General features: G+C 53.4%; 2 long non-coding RNA genes across 2 annotated transcripts; one reads left to right on the top strand and one right to left on the bottom strand.

Moving 5' to 3' along the window:
- Positions 1 to 5,451: 5,451 nt before the first annotated feature.
- Positions 5,452 to 6,590, bottom strand: LOC122379653. Its single transcript, XR_006256208.1, has 2 exons — positions 5,940 to 6,590; positions 5,452 to 5,681 (listed from the first exon to the last, which is right to left on the bottom strand). It is a non-coding gene; the product is annotated as an uncharacterized LOC122379653 (long non-coding RNA).
- A 515-nt stretch (positions 6,591 to 7,105) lies between these two features.
- On the top strand, positions 7,106 to 7,703 carry LOC122379652. The gene is made up of 2 exons (XR_006256207.1): positions 7,106 to 7,215; positions 7,474 to 7,703. It is a non-coding gene; the product is annotated as an uncharacterized LOC122379652 (long non-coding RNA).
- Positions 7,704 to 16,266: the final 8,563 nt, after the last annotated feature.

The following is a 16,266-nucleotide window of genomic DNA, read 5'->3' as shown; positions in this document are numbered from 1 at the left end:
AGCGAAGGCGTACCATTTGCATAATCTACCTAACGTGAATATTGCAATATTGCCTGTTCATCACCGGCGGTGTAATTATTTTCCGTCGCCGACAGGGTGACGGGGGCGGGGGGACGGCCGGACCCGTCGGCACAGGGTGGAGTCCGCTCTGGGGCGGCCAGATAGCGGCGCGGTGGGCGTCTGAAGTCGGTCGGCGGCGGCGCCAGTAGCGTCTCTAGAGACCCTCAGGAGCCCTGCCTGGTCGGCGGCGGCGCCAGTAGCGCCTCCAGACCCTCAGGAGCCTGGCTGGTCGGTAACGGAGCCAGTAGCGTCTCCAGAGACCCTTAGGAGCCCTGCCTGGTCGGTGGCGGACAGGTGCTGGTGGCGCTTCTGGATAGGTATAACTATTCCGAAACGGGGTCAGCGCGATAAAGGCTCCAGAGATTTCTCGGCCTGCTATCCCATCTGCCGCTCTCCTTGCCATTCTACACCAAACATTGGACAAACTGAAAGCTTACTAGATCACCAGGAGTATGATAATGCATTGCGGAAAAAAGAAAAGTCAGCATTACCCATCAGTATCACATTGAAACTGCTGCAAGTCAGCGTACCATTTCATTATTTTTGTGAACTGGGGTCGAAATTCATCACTGGTGTCGAATTGCACAATATGCAAATGCGGCGGCGGACGGGTACTAAGTGAGTATGTGTTCAGCTGCCGGGTGTCGGTCAGACGAGCCGCGGTTGCCGGTAACAGTGGCTGACCAGGCACCGGCCAACCACGCAGTGATTTATAGTTAGTGCCGCGGACGGCCATTGGCCAATGACGGGAAACCGGCTTCGCTCCGCGCCGCAGCCGCCGCGGCGCCAGGTCAGACACGGTTACAGCAGTCGCAGTCCCCGACTCCGCCGAGATCAGTGCCACTTGTCCGCTGAGCTCAGTTCCCCGGCGCTGCTGAGTTTAGCTCCCTCGTGCCGCCCAGCTCAGCTAACCAGCTCCGCCGAGCTCAGTTACTCCCCGGCGGCACTGAGCTCAGTTTGGCTCTCCCGGAGCTCAGTTAAGCTGCCCCGACTCGCCGAGCTCAGTTACTCCCCGGCGGCACTGAGCTCAGTTTGGCTCTCCCGGCGCCGCCGACAGCCGTTTGCATCGTGCAGAAACGGATGCATCGCTTTATCTCCAGAATACAAGTGACAACCGGCGGCGTAGGGGTATAAATCACGGCGATTGTTTACATAGCGTGCCAGCGTCGGGCCTAATTGACCTATGGCGGCGCGTGCTCGGTGTACAAAATAGGAGGACCTCGAGCGGAGGTCGGCAGACGGCACCCGTGACGCCCGCCCCGCCCGGTGACCGTCACCCCGGCCCGCCCGGTGACCGTCACCCCGGCCCGGGCCGCTCCGCCGCCGCGCCGCCGGCGTCACGGTCACGCAGGGCCCGATAAACAATGGGGGAACGGTGCACCGTTGGCCGCGTGGCCCCCCATGCCCTTGGGGTCGCGCACCGAAGCGGCTTTCATAATTACACTGGCTCGGCAGCAAGGACACGTGTGCGTTTTGACGTGAGGGAGGAAGGTCTCAGAGGCAGTCGACGCGCCGGCTCCGAGGGCAGCGGGGGTCTGGTGGCGCTCCCGGGGGCACATACCGAGCCTGATAGCGCACCTGAGGGGCACGGACCAGCCTGGCGGGTCTTCTCTCGACGGAGAACGCAGCTGTAGATGGAGGAGTCTGCTGTTGTCAGAGGAAAGGAAAAGACGGACCTTTGCTCCCGAGGAGGAATGACAGTTACTCTTTAGCGGTGTGAAGATCGTGATCGATGACCGCAGTTGAACTGAACATAACGTTCAGAAGTTGATGGCGGTGACGACTTGCTGTGTGTTGATGAAGTTGAGCAGAGTCAGCTCGTGAAGTCAGCTGTGCTGTCCAGTTCCAGGGGCATCTACGGAGTGTATCGTGGCCGACCGGTAGTGACTATCGGGCGCGCGTGGCTGAGACCGGCTGTTCCGTCGGCCCACATCTGTGAGCAGCGATGCGCCTCTATCTCCGTCTTCAGTCTAACTTCCGTGCCAGGACAGGTAGACCGTGAGCGCCGCTACTGTCACCGCGGCCTCAAAAGACTACTCTGAGGCCGGCCGGTCAGCCCTGAGGCACTAGGCAGTGGAAGTCGGTAGGTCAGCACGCTTATCATCGGAGCCTCGAAATCACCTCATCATCTACAGAGTGTTGCTAGCAGCTCAGCGTCACACATACCAGACCGATAGCTCTGTGCAACCCTTCTGCATCATCACCGGTCTCCGCAGCTCTGCACCACCGGTCTACAGTTTCTTTGCGTCACACCGACTCCCCGAGTCTGCGCGTCAGTCTCAGTCGCCATGGCCTCGTACGGCCGGTGGCTGGCGGTGCTGCTGCCGCTGCTGCCCCTCCTGCTGACCACTGCGCCGGTGTCGGTGGGCGCCACGTGCGGCGGCGACTGCCTGGGCTCCCTGCTGGGTAACCTGTGCTGCTGCCTGTTCACCGGCCGGTGCTGCCTGGGTCCGGTGGCTGCGGGCAGGCGGAGACGAGAGGCGGAGGGCAGAGGCGGCCCGTGGTGGAGGGGTGCGGAGTGGGAGCAGCGCCCGGCGCGGCACCAGGAGTGACACAGGATAGGCACGGTGTGGTGCCACAGAGCCTGAACTGGGCTGAATGGACTCAGTGATGAATGAATTTAACACAAATTGAGATTAACTAGTACCTATGGCAACAATATGACGAGTGATGATAACTGTATTTAGTGATAAGATCTGGTAGAGTAACAATAACTATACCTATAAAAATCAAAAAAAAAATATTCAAAATCTAAAACAAGAGCACGATAAGGAAAACTCCATAAAGCTGAGATTTTACGGAAGATCATAATTGAAAACGTGGGATTAAATTCCGAGGTTGTGAGAAACAGGTCACACAGGAATGAGTGTTGCGGTTGTATGAAGAGGATTGCAACTCAAATAAATGGATCTCGGGCAAAGATAACGACCAAGATTCGGCAAATCTTCCTGTTTCATGAGCATTACCCTACAATGTGTGTGTAGATCATCACGAGACGGCAGAATTCGTGCTCGCTCAGCTCAGCCGCGTTCAGCGAACATCGCGCTCCGCTCAGCGCCTTTCTCTGCACTAATCTCCGGGGATCAGACGGACGGGCATGTTCGCCGGCTCTGGCGGGCCGGAGAGGCTCTCCAGCCGGGCCGGGGAGTGGCGCGTCGTGCCACAGACAGTCACGTGACGGCCCGGTGACGTGACGGCACTGGCACTGCGTCAACACGGCGTCACGTCCGACGGAGAGGGAAGCGCGGTGTCATCCGGGCACGAGTCGGGTGCAGCCGCCGTGCCAAGCGCGAGTTTGAGCGAGTGCAGACGCCGCAGTCCGGCGGCCGTCTCTGGACGCGCGCGGCCGCTCACGACCAGCGCGGCTCGGCGCCCGTCGAGAGCGGCTCAGCGTGGCGTCCGCGGCTCGCGGTGCATACTGCCGGCGAGCGGCCGCGCCGCGCCGCCCGACTCATTGGTATTCGTCGGGCAGCGCGTGCAGCGAGCGGCGCCCGTTGCGGTGTCGATCGCAGCCTGATGATGGCACTCTGGCGGCGCTCACCGGTGTTGAGCGCCGCTCGGAGGCCGGTACCGCCGTGTACCGCTCTGTCGGCTCTGCGCGCCACTGCCGGGCGCCGCTGTTTGGTATAATGCACCGTGTCGTGTTGTGGACGACGCTGACACGGCGTCGGCGGCTGACTGTGATCCCTGCGCTGTGATTGTTCCGAGCCAGCAGCGATCTCCACTGATCAGCGCCTGGTTATCATGGGGCTCACCATGGACTCTCGGCCGGGCGCAGACCTGGAGAGCGTCAGTAGATACCGACAGGTTCAATTCTGACCGGAGACCGGTGCGGCGCCTCAGAGACAGCTGCGGCGCGCCGCTCGCTGATCAGCGTCAGAACCATCAGTCGCACAGGTCCGTCACTGTCAGCAACGCGCACACCCGCTCCTGGTTTATGCATCGGCCGGCTCCTCAATTCAGCAGCCGAGTTTGAGCATTCCACACACCGCTGCTGGTCTCACCATATCGGACTATTCGGCGTGTTGCCATACTGAGCCGGTCGGGAACGGAAGGTCGCTTTCGCACGGTGGCGGGTCCCCGCACACCGCGCGAGAGGGACTCCCGCGTTAGTGGTCCTCTCATCTCAAGGGCCACTCTGCAGCTGCTACCTAAAGGAGCCAGCAACTACACTGAGAAACACTCAAGCCTATCCATGGTTCTCGGAGACCATGCAGGGGTCGTTCTGGTCTTGTATGAGAGCCTCAATTGGGGAGAACTTTGTTTACAGTTGTCGGTCTCCAGTTTGGTAAAGTTCTCAGGTTTTTCCCGTAACGTTCTCGAGTGAGAATGGTGTGCTATCTTGAACGAGAGCTTTGCCCGGATAAGGTACTCTTATACTGCGGGATGATCTCCCATGAGAACCTTTACCAGGTCATGAGATCGAACACAATTCCCGCTCATAATATGATCCTGTATGGTCTCCGAGAACTTTAAAACTTAAGAGCGCCGGCTTTCCTGGCACGGCATTCGCGCTCACGACCCATTCCCCCCCCTCTCCCCTCCCTGTAGAGCGCCAGCTTTTCATGGCACAGCATCCGCGTTCTCGATCCTTCCCATTCCCTCCATGCACAAACAAGGTAAAGAACAGGCATGTATATTTATTGTGTCAGATGTCAAAAAACTCACTCTGGAACAGAACATGCGATGCAGTCATTCGAACATTTTGAACATTTTGTTTCAAAAGCTGCCCAAACCCTTTCGCTTGCCGCCCCAGTCAGTACCGACCAGCGTGCTGAGTTTCAACTGTGTCGTTTAGCAAGAGACCATAATATCTCCCGGTGCACGACAGCTCAGTCCCTTTACTTTACTTTTAACACGGAATGCAGGTAAGTGCAAAAATGCATGTCAAGCGGCGTTCCCCACGGTCCACAGACTGTGCGAACGATGTACAATTCAAACACTGTTAAGTACAGGCACGTACAATGAGTTACACAGGCACAGACATTAAAAAGTTAATACAGGTAAAATGTATGGGCTGGCATGTGAACACTACCGACGGCAGTCCATGTGAGACCGAAGTCTAGCCATAGGAGCGGCGGAGGCGACGACAGCCGGTTGGCCGCTCTAGACAGTTTGCGCAGCTGGTAGCTGCATCTGGCTGGGGAGGAGCTACTCCAGCATGGCAGCCTGCTGACTGCTGAACCATGAGCGCCATCAGACGCTCCAGCTGCTCGTTGTCTCCCATCACCGGTACGAGCGATCCGACACGACGGTGTTAACTTATGTGCGTCTCTGAATCGGTGTCGCGCACAGGGTCAATCTCACTCGCGTACTGGCCACGCATATTATCGATTACACCACTATTTCACTATTTCACTGTGGCCGGACCGTCTCGGCGAACACGCCTCACCTCACCTCGCGGCACTCAGCTGTGTTGACACCAGCGCCGCTCGGACGATACTGACCCTCGGCCGCTCGGCCCGGCCCGGCCGGTCAAGGTCGTTCAAGGTCACGGCTGGCAAGGCGCGACACGCGTGACCCAGGGCCGGGACACAACAGGGACATTTTGGCGTTGTGCCCGATGAGTTGCCTCACTTCGGTGTCCAACATTGAGAGCATCGTCTCTACGGCTTCTTGCTCTGAAAGGGAGAGTAAGACAAATATTAGAGAAACGGCAGAAACGCTTAATTTCTAAGCCATATCCTCAAAGCACACGAATTGGTATTTAAGCAGATTTTGCTAACACTGGCAAACAGATGGCAATCGCAACCTGTCCTATATCCCAAAAATGGGCAATGGCACACAGATTTTGCCACCTCCCAGAGTAAGTAATTACCTTTGCTGTGGTTACTTTCAAGCTGTTAAGTGCACACAAAGAATACAGAAAACAAACTCACCATGAGACGTTCGCGCTGTGCGCCAGACACCAACTCGCGAAAGGAACAACCACGCTGCCGGCAGCCTTCGCAGTGCTTTCGAGAAAGGAAGGACCGGAAGCACTGAGGCATTATAGAGGTGTTCCTTAGGGATATCCATTTGAATTGGTTTGAACTGTTAAAATCGATAAACATCGTGTCATATAGTAAGGCTCTTTTTCATTAAAAATTATTTCTTCTACTGAAAAATACATGTTTTATTTTTATCAATAATTGCTATTTTCCTAAGCGAAAATGGAATCGCAGCACTTCAAACTGCTCTACTCTTAACACAGCGCCACCTACGCCTTTAGTTTCCTTCTGTGCTGACATCTGTCGTCAAAACACGTCAGCTGCGAGAACTATAAGGAAAAAAGTGAGAAGTTTACCATCCTTTCTGACCGAATGACTGCTGGTTCGAATCTCACCGCAGACCGACTGTTTGCGTTACACGGGTAGCTAGACAACTTCCAGTACTAAACTATCTCGGTCAAGACCAAATCCACTCCTGAAACCGAAGTGGAGACCATGCACAGTTCTCGGGAAAGACCAATTCCTCAAAGCGGCAAAATGGAAACCATCGAAGGTACTCAGGTGAGTACTATCAGTATAAGTTCTAAAATGTGTTTCTCAGTGTACACTGAGAAACACATTTTACGATGGTTTCCATTTTGCCGCTTTGAGGAATTGGTCTTTCCCGAGAACTGTGCATGGTCTCCACTTCGGTTTCAGGAGTGGATTTGGTCTTGACCGAGATAGTTTAGTACTGGAAGTTGTCTAGCTACCCGTGTAACGCAAACAGTCGGTCTGCGGTGAGATTCGAACCAGCAGTCATTCGGTCAGAAAGGATGGTAAACTTCTCACTTTTTTCCTTATAGTTCTCGCAGCTGACGTGTTTTGACGACAGATGTCAGCACAGAAGGAAACTAAAGGCGTAGGTGGCGCTGTGTTAAGAGTAGAGCAGTTTGAAGTGCTGCGATTCCATTTTCGCTTAGGAAAATAGCAATTATTGATAAAAATAAAACATGTATTTTTCAGTAGAAGAAATAATTTTTAATGAAAAAGAGCCTTACTATATGACACGATGTTTATCGATTTTAACAGTTCAAACCAATTCAAATGGATATCCCTAAGGAACACCTCTATAATGCCTCAGTGCTTCCGGTCCTTCCTTTCTCGAAAGCACTGCGAAGGCTGCCGGCAGCGTGGTTGTTCCTTTCGCGAGTTGGTGTCTGGCGCACAGCGCGAACGTCTCATGGTGAGTTTGTTTTCTGTATTCTTTGTGTGCACTTAACAGCTTGAAAGTAACCACAGCAAAGGTAATTACTTACTCTGGGAGGTGGCAAAATCTGTGTGCCATTGCCCATTTTTGGGATATAGGACAGGTTGCGATTGCCATCTGTTTGCCAGTGTTAGCAAAATCTGCTTAAATACCAATTCGTGTGCTTTGAGGATATGGCTTAGAAATTAAGCGTTTCTGCCGTTTCTCTAATATTTGTCTTACTCTCCCTTTCAGAGCAAGAAGCCGTAGAGACGATGCTCTCAATGTTGGACACCGAAGTGAGGCAACTCATCGGGCACAACGCCAAAATGTCCCTGTTGTGTCCCGGCCCTGGGTCACGCGTGTCGCGCCTTGCCAGCCGTGACCTTGAACGACCTTGACCGGCCGGGCCGGGCCGAGCGGCCGAGGGTCAGTATCGTCCGAGCGGCGCTGGTGTCAACACAGCTGAGTGCCGCGAGGTGAGGTGAGGCGTGTTCGCCGAGACGGTCCGGCCACAGTGAAATAGTGAAATAGTGGTGTAATCGATAATATGCGTGGCCAGTACGCGAGTGAGATTGACCCTGTGCGCGACACCGATTCAGAGACGCACATAAGTTAACACCGTCGTGTCGGATCGCTCGTACCGGTGATGGGAGACAACGAGCAGCTGGAGCGTCTGATGGCGCTCATGGTTCAGCAGTCAGCAGGCTGCCATGCTGGAGTAGCTCCTCCCCAGCCAGATGCAGCTACCAGCTGCGCAAACTGTCTAGAGCGGCCAACCGGCTGTCGTCGCCTCCGCCGCTCCTATGGCTAGACTTCGGTCTCACATGGACTGCCGTCGGTAGTGTTCACATGCCAGCCCATACATTTTACCTGTATTAACTTTTTAATGTCTGTGCCTGTGTAACTCATTGTACGTGCCTGTACTTAACAGTGTTTGAATTGTACATCGTTCGCACAGTCTGTGGACCGTGGGGAACGCCGCTTGACATGCATTTTTGCACTTACCTGCATTCCGTGTTAAAAGTAAAGTAAAGGGACTGAGCTGTCGTGCACCGGGAGATATTATGGTCTCTTGCTAAGCGACACAGTTGAAACTCAGCACGCTGGTCGGTACTGACTGGGGCGGCAAGCGAAAGGGTTTGGGCAGCTTTTGAAACAAAATGTTCAAAATGTTCGAATGACTGCATCGCATGTTCTGTTCCAGAGTGAGTTTTTTGACATCTGACACAATAAATATACATGCCTGTTCTTTACCTTGTTTGTGCATGGAGGGAATGGGAAGGATCGAGAACGCGGATGCTGTGCCATGAAAAGCTGGCGCTCTACAGGGAGGGGAGAGGGGGGAATGGGTCGTGAGCGCGAATGCCGTGCCAGGAAAGCCGGCGCTCTTAAGTTTTAAAGTTCTCGGAGACCATACAGGATCATATTATGAGCGGGAATTGTGTTCGTTTATGATCTCATGACCTGGTAAAGGTTCTCATGGGAGATCATCCCGCAGTATAAGAGTACCTTATCCGGGCAAAGCTCTCGTTCAAGATAGCACACCATTCTCACTCGAGAACGTTACGGGAAAAACCTGAGAACTTTACCAAACTGGAGACCGACAACTGTAAACAAAGTTCTCCCCAATTGAGGCTCTCATACAAGACCAGAACGACCCCTGCGTGGTCTCCGAGAACCATGGATAGGCTTGAGTGTTTCTCAGTGTAGCATAAGGCTCCACAGGGATGGTGGGTGGGTGACAGCAGGCGTTAGCGGCCCGGTTTCCGGTGGCTGGGACCGTGTCCCCGGCACTCCCCGTCACCCCTCCCCCTCCTCAGCTCACCGTCCGCCGCGCCGGCCAGAGCTGCAGCCAGCCGCCGCGCCGAGGGGCGACCCGCGGCCGGCCGGCCCGAAGGCCATGAAAATTACGGCGACCGTCTGATTAGCCGATGTAATGGACGTGATAAGTGGGCCGGCCGCATGTGTGGCGGTCGGGAGGCGGCGCCAGCGGGCACCGAGCGTGGGAGCCCGCCGCCCGACACGATCGGGCCGACCCGGAGCGGTTAGATGGTCAGCGCTACCGCGTCAGATCAAAACGCGTCTGGACACCCGGAAATATGCAGAACGTGCAGGTGCAGAGGAGCATATCCACATCACAGTGCCACTCAGCACAGCACTCCTGCCGAGTCGGCAAAGTATCAGGACTCAGTTACTTTTATTGATGCTGCAATGTGTCGATCCGTGAGCGTAAGCCGGCTTTGAGCCCTAATGGCAATGCACATTTATGAATGTCAAACATTTTTTACATGGAGGTTTACGACAGCCATTTGGGAAACATCTGTCCTTTTTCAATAGAAGTAATCAGTATCTGATCAGATTCATGGCTTACGCTGCCCAAATAAGTCTAATGATTTCAGAAACCAATTTATAAAACTGACGTCCCATGTCTAAGCAGCATCTCTTTCCGCAATTCTGTGAATATCCAGCACCCCTTTCGACGCCCCTTGTTCGCAGCACCAGCCGCAGCGCCGCCCTTCACGCGGGCGTCGCGTCGCTCGCGGCAGCGATCGTGGAATGTGAAAGCCAGTTGCAGCGGGCACACACTGCCACATGACTCATGGGTGGCCCGAGCGGCGCGTCTCGCGGGTGGCGGCGGCGGGCGCTGGCGATGTGAGACGGTGGTGGTAGGTTTAGGGAGAGCGGCGCCGGATCTGGACTGGCGGGGCGAGCGGCGGTGGCGGCGGCCGCGCCGGTCGTGTCCGCCTCCCGCGCTGCAGGCCACGCTAAGTGGTGACCTCCCAGGCTGGCCGCACATGCATCACTGGCGAGACGCCCCGGCCACGCCACCAGGCCGCCGCGGCAGCCGACAGTCTGTTTGACATTCATGGGCCGGCCACGGCCGAGCAGATAACAGGGCGCAGTGCGCGGCGGTACATAGCCGCAGGCCGGAGAAAAAAAAACTGAGGCAGAGTACAGAAGAGATGCTGAGGAAGAAAAGGAGGGAGGGATGCTGGGGTTTAGTAAACTATAAATGCTGAAAACAAACGAGAGGTGCTAAGCTAAGGTAGACGGTAATGCTGAAGTAAATCTGACGAGAGGCGCCAAAGTGAGGCAAAAAAGATGTGTCCAGGCATACAATTGGAAACGGATTTTAGTTACAAGTACATACTTATGGTAGACGGCAATGCATAGGAACACGTATTACATACAGTGAATTATTCGAGATCATCAACTGGGACTGACTCTTGCTGGTTAACTATTATATTTGATTCTACATAAGATTTAGAGGGTGCATGTGTGACTGCTGATGACACATGTCACATATCATCCTATTTGCGAATGCAGATAGTTATGTGACTGACTGGGAAAGCGACTGACCGACAGACCAAACTGCGAGGGGCGGATGTTGTCCCATTAACCGTATCCACGCGCCCTTCTGTGGCATGAACACCCCAAATCAACAAACACACCACCCGTGCCGTGCCGATAGAGTCCGACGGGGCGTAGCCGGGCCTAGTTTCACAACAATGGAGCGACTCGGCGCGCGCCGGAAGCGGGCGATTTACCACGCCGTCACAACGGAAGGGTACGCGGATGGCGAGCCACCGCGGACTTCCGGCCACCGTCCGGCCGGCCGACACGGCTGCTCCCGACGGCTGGATTCTCTTCGATACAGCTGGTTCATACTTTGTTGACCTGATACGGCTGTATTGATAATTACATCATTCGTGCTCAGGAGGGCGCACATTGCACCATTTCAAAACTTAACCGACTTTGAACCGGTGTAAACATGTTAACCTTCCAGGCGGTGGGGGGGGGGCATTTTTTGCCCCCCCTTTAGTTTTTTTTCAATATATCTCGAGAACCGCTGCGCCGATCGTCACCAAACTTTCAGTACCCTCCCGGGAGTAGCTAGCGCACATGCTGACCAAAATTTTTTTCCAAAGGCTATGATAGGTTGGCCGCTAATGACGTCAGAGTGACGTCATTTTTGCTATTTTCGACCCAAAAAAGGGTTTTGCGGGAAGAGCTGTCAGGCCTACAGCTTTAGAGATACAGAAAAATGATTCAGACATAAAAGGTGTGGAATCAAGAGGGCTACAAAACTGCTATTTCGGTTTTTCGAATTTTTTGGATTTTGACCCCCAAAAATCAAAAAATAGATTTTTTTAAAATAATAGCCGAAAAATCCAAAAAGTTTTTTGAATTTCGAAAAAAACCGGCATATATGTGATAGTCCCTACCGCCTTCTATCTACATACGAAATTTGAGATCAATACCTCTTTTTTTGGCCAAGTTATAGCGAAAAAACTGTTCAAAATTGATGACGTCAAATTTTCAAACTCAATTTTTAGCAATTCTAGACCTCGTAGCGCAAAAAAAGACCACCATTAGACTCCCCGTGACGTGCTGCATCGAATCGATACCCATTTTATGCAAAAATATCAACTTTGAAATTTGACCTTTTTTGACCTGACCTTGACCTGACCTCCACCAGAAAGTGACCTAAACCGTACCTGATGGTCTTATAACCAATACCATTGAGTTGGAAATGAAAGACTGGCCATAAAACATGCATCGTACAACCTTAGTAAAGTTGGGTTCATGTGGTGAGGGTGACCCTTGGTGACCTTCGGTGACCTGACCTGTGACCTGACCTGGTATGACCAGTGACCTCTAATAGCAACATATGTACTAGACAACTGACGCATTATCGCTGATTTTCGACAAAATGCGTTTTACTCGGTGTTATAGCACTTTCCCTAGAAGCCCCGTGAACGGTGAAACATTTTATCTTTGACCTGACCTGTGACGTCATCGGTGAGCCCGAGGTCAATGAAATTTTGTTTCCTTCAACAAATTTGACAGGGCTATCGAACGCCGTTTGAATTTTCCGGATCCGTCTAGTAGTTTCGGAGATACGAGGGGGGGGGGCAAAAAATGCCCCCCCCCCCACCGCGCGGAAGGTGGCTGGTAGGCCCACCGCCTGCCGGGTTAAAGCATCACTCTGACAGAAAACAGTCGTGTTGGAAACATATGCATGCGAAAAAGGTGATATATGCATTTAACATTTTCGCCGAAGTCATGCTGGCAACACGACTTGCAACCTAAGAAACGAAAGAAGATATTTTAAGCTTTATTGTAAATAAGATATTGCATTAATGGTAACAGTAGCATCACCATAAGTATTGAACAAATAACACAGAAATCGGAGAACCAAATTAAGGAGACTGCAACGGTGGTGACGACAATATCATCACAACCAGAGACTGCAACAGCTCATAGTGCACTAGCACCAGTGGAGACTGCAGCACATCATGGTGCACTAACACCACAGTGGAGACTGCAACAAATCATAATAAGGTAACACCAGCGGAGACTGCAACAGATCACAGTACACTAGCACTGATGGAGACTGCAACATATCATAGGGCACTAACACCATTAGAGACTGCAACGGATCATAGTACGCTAACACCAGGGTGGAGACTGCAACAGATCATAGCACACTAGCATTAGTGGAGCCTGTTACAAATCATAGTATACTATGATACCTATAGGTTACACTAACCTATAGGCGTTACGGCGTTAGTGTATAGTGTATACCTTGAGGTATACACTAACGCCAAAGGAGCCTGCAACAAATCATAGCACACTAGCGCCACAGCGGAGACTGCAACGAAGCATAATGCGTTAACATAAAAATGAACACTGCAGCAAATCAAACTGCTCTAACACTACGATGAAGACTGTTCAAAATATTTTCACAACACCGGCAGATTGCGATCAGTTGTTTCAGGGGCAACCGGAAGCCACGCACTTAAATACCTGTCCAGTTTCATTGTGTTATATACAAAAGTTGCTACCGAACAGAAGGCACATTGATATGGACTATCAGCCGCCCATGTTGCCACTACACCGCCCGTCACGAAGCACGCAACCAACCGCGCTGAACCACACTGTCCCCAGCTCACAGCAGTCCTGCAACGCGATGAGCACGGTGAACAGGACGATGTCAGGTCGTGCTCCACAGTCTTCACAGTTCACATCACCGCCTGCTGTTCACGGGATAGGACCACCTTCCCCACGTCATATATCGGATCAAACACCCATAGGCCATCCATTGTCAGAACTCGAACAATATAACAACTCTGTGTACTGTGGATTGTGCCTCTACCAGTCATTTCACGTTAACACAACCATCCAGCGCTATTTACAGAATATGACGCGCTTAGCGCTGGCTTATAACGTAACTGCTCTAACCACAAATTGTGTAAATCACCATCTTCGTTGTTTGCTAAAAGCAGAGTCAGCAAATCACGTCTGAAAACAATGCAGCCATTAAAAGTTGGCCTGGCACGTACTCCAGCTTACCGATGTTTGTTAGATGCATGTGTGCTGCTCACGTCTGGGAGCCAACCGACCTTGGACGCAGCAGGTCATTTCAGTTGTTCAACCGGGCTCCGTACACTGCGTAAAATCATCGAAGGTCGCGGTTTCCAGACACAAACACGAAGCGCTTGAAAATGAATGGCTCTGTTGTTTTCCGATCTGCCGTGGTTATGCAGCGGCCCTTGTTTCAGAGTGCTAAGGTCAGAAACGGTGTCGACCTGTGTCTCTCGGTATTATCACAGGCAGTACTGTAGGCTCGTGTCGTTTCTCTTTCTTCTCATAGATACTCTGGAAGTCTGGAGTGAGCTTCTTTCCTTCTCCTCCTCCTCCTTCATCTCTTTCTCCCGGCCTCTCTCCCTCTACCTGTCTGTCTCTCTGCCTCTCTCCCATCTCGTCCCCACCCTCTCTCGCCACCACTCTGCTATGGCTCCATGAGTCTGTGTCGATGAGCCATAAATTGGCGTCCGAGGAGGCTGTTGTGAGCGTCCCGTGCAGCCTCCCTCCCCCCCCCCCTGACCGGCCGGCCGGACGACACGGACAGCTAATGGCCGGGTGTCGGGGGCCGACGGCACCGCCGCGCCGGCGGTCCCAGCCCGCGACGGCCGCCGCCGGCGACGGGCCGGCCGCCGACACACCGACACCGCCGGCCGGCCGGCCTGGGTGGCCCGGCCGCGCCGCGCCGCGCCCCCTGCCCCCGCCCAGCTGAGAGCGCCGGCTGCAGCCGCCAGCCGCGGCGAGCTGGGCTCCCACCCAGGCAGGGTCGATGGAGTACGGTATCCGAGTCTCTCTGACTTCTCTTCTCTGTCCCACTCTCCCGCCTGCACTGCACTAGCACGTGCTTCTTCGTTGCCCTCCTCTTCTTAAATCAGCCGAGTTGCGGGGATAAATCGTAAGGCCCATCTTACGTCCTTATATATCTTTCCTTTGTGTTCGCAATCGAATGCAATTAGGCTACGCTGCTTTGAAGTTCTCACCTATGCATTGTATGCAGCCTTGCATTGCGCATACACAACTCAACACCGGCATAGCTAATGCGTTCCCGATACCCTGTGTACGGTTGGCTTGAGATGCTCTTGTAATGAATGTGAAGCAGCATATATTACACTGTAAACGAACGCGCCACTCAGATGACATAGACCCATTGCGCCAGACGACAGGGCACGAAGGGAGCATAACGGATGTCCGTGATAGATCACATCGAGCAAGTGTTTAGTGACACAGCTGCAGTGCCGGATGGATGTCCTGACGCCGCGAGGACAACGCTCCACCATCAGATAGCAGCGGACGACGTCAGCGCGCTGTCATAGCAACAGACCACGCTGACCTGCGCGGAGCCAGATGACCGTGTGGCCTCAGAAACGGACCGCAAATGTACCGGTTAATGACCGGTCACCGACCGCGCGAGTATACCCAGCGACCGATCACCAAATTACGAGTCAGAAGTCTGTATATAGACAATACCCCAGACACTGCGCTAGGAAGTGGATGTCATGCGTCGAAGAGAACACCTTTCCATTTAGGGATGGAGACTGTAGGGGTGCTGCATGCCGAGTCCTCTGCTATTAGTCTGGTTCGCCGTGCTAAATGTCACAGTCGCACGTCACACCGGATAGGCACTCCGAAGTCGCGGGTGGGCGGCCGCTGACTAGTCAGTCGTGGTGGCGTTGGTTAGGCGGCTCGGTGGCGCTTCTCGCTGGGCGCGGGACGTTGAGTGACCGGCCGAATTAGTGGACGACAGCAGCGTCATAAATGTACGCCCCAGGGCACTAAAGAGTCGTACGCCCATGACTGGCGCTCGGCCGGCTGTGAGGACCATCCACTCGCAGTGTTGTCGCCAGCGTTCGTGGTCAACCCAGAGAGAGGCAATTACGATGTTGGGCCGATGTAGGAGCCATCTCCCATTGTTCACTAGTAGTAACGTCGAGTGAAGGAAGGTACCGTGGCGAAAGAAACATGCATTTATACCCGTACCTAATGACTCATAACATATTCGAGTTGTAACTCAAACAGACTGTAAAATGTCATTGGATTCCATCTAGAAACAGGATAATGTTACGATGATATGCGTGATTGACAGGTAAGCCTCAAATATTTGGCATCTCACAAAATCCTTGGTGTAGTCGAGGCGGACAGTTTTGGGCGGAATTGCTGGAAGTGCGGCTTCATCAGATGGCCATGATCATTTCACGTGTCACTGAAACGAGACAACAGGCTCCTGTTCTAGTTCTGCCGCACCTCCTGACACAACGTCACAATGGAAGAAGTTTGGAAAATTTCGAACCACTCGGCTTCGTCTGGAATTTGCTAAGCTCCAGTCACACGCGTCTATGTAGTGATGCCAACGGCCACACCAGCATCGCTGTGGGGTTCCCCGCAACAATATCGGCTAAGACAGTGTGACGAGGCGCACGAGCGGCTCTACTTGGAAACATGTGCACAAACTTGTTTACTTGAACTGCGTTCAACAGTAGTCAAAAGTCGCATTGACAGTTTGTATACAAAGCCGGTCAACAACATATAGAGCACAAGAACTCTATTACCGACCACCAGCCGGTCGCCTTAGAATTCCAGCCCACGGCCCGCTTCACTACCGATACTGCCCTCTGTCGGCCGCGAGCAGAACACCACCCCGCCACCTGGTGGCCAGAGTACTGCACCTCCCCGCAATGG

Source organism: Amphibalanus amphitrite, unplaced genomic scaffold, assembly GCF_019059575.1.
Source record: "Amphibalanus amphitrite isolate SeventyFive unplaced genomic scaffold, NRLGWU_Aamphi_draft 000082F_arrow, whole genome shotgun sequence".
NCBI lineage: Eukaryota > Metazoa > Arthropoda > Thecostraca > Balanomorpha > Balanidae > Amphibalanus > Amphibalanus amphitrite.
Note: the sequence above shows the minus strand (reverse complement) of the source record. Positions and strands in the feature narration are given on the sequence as shown.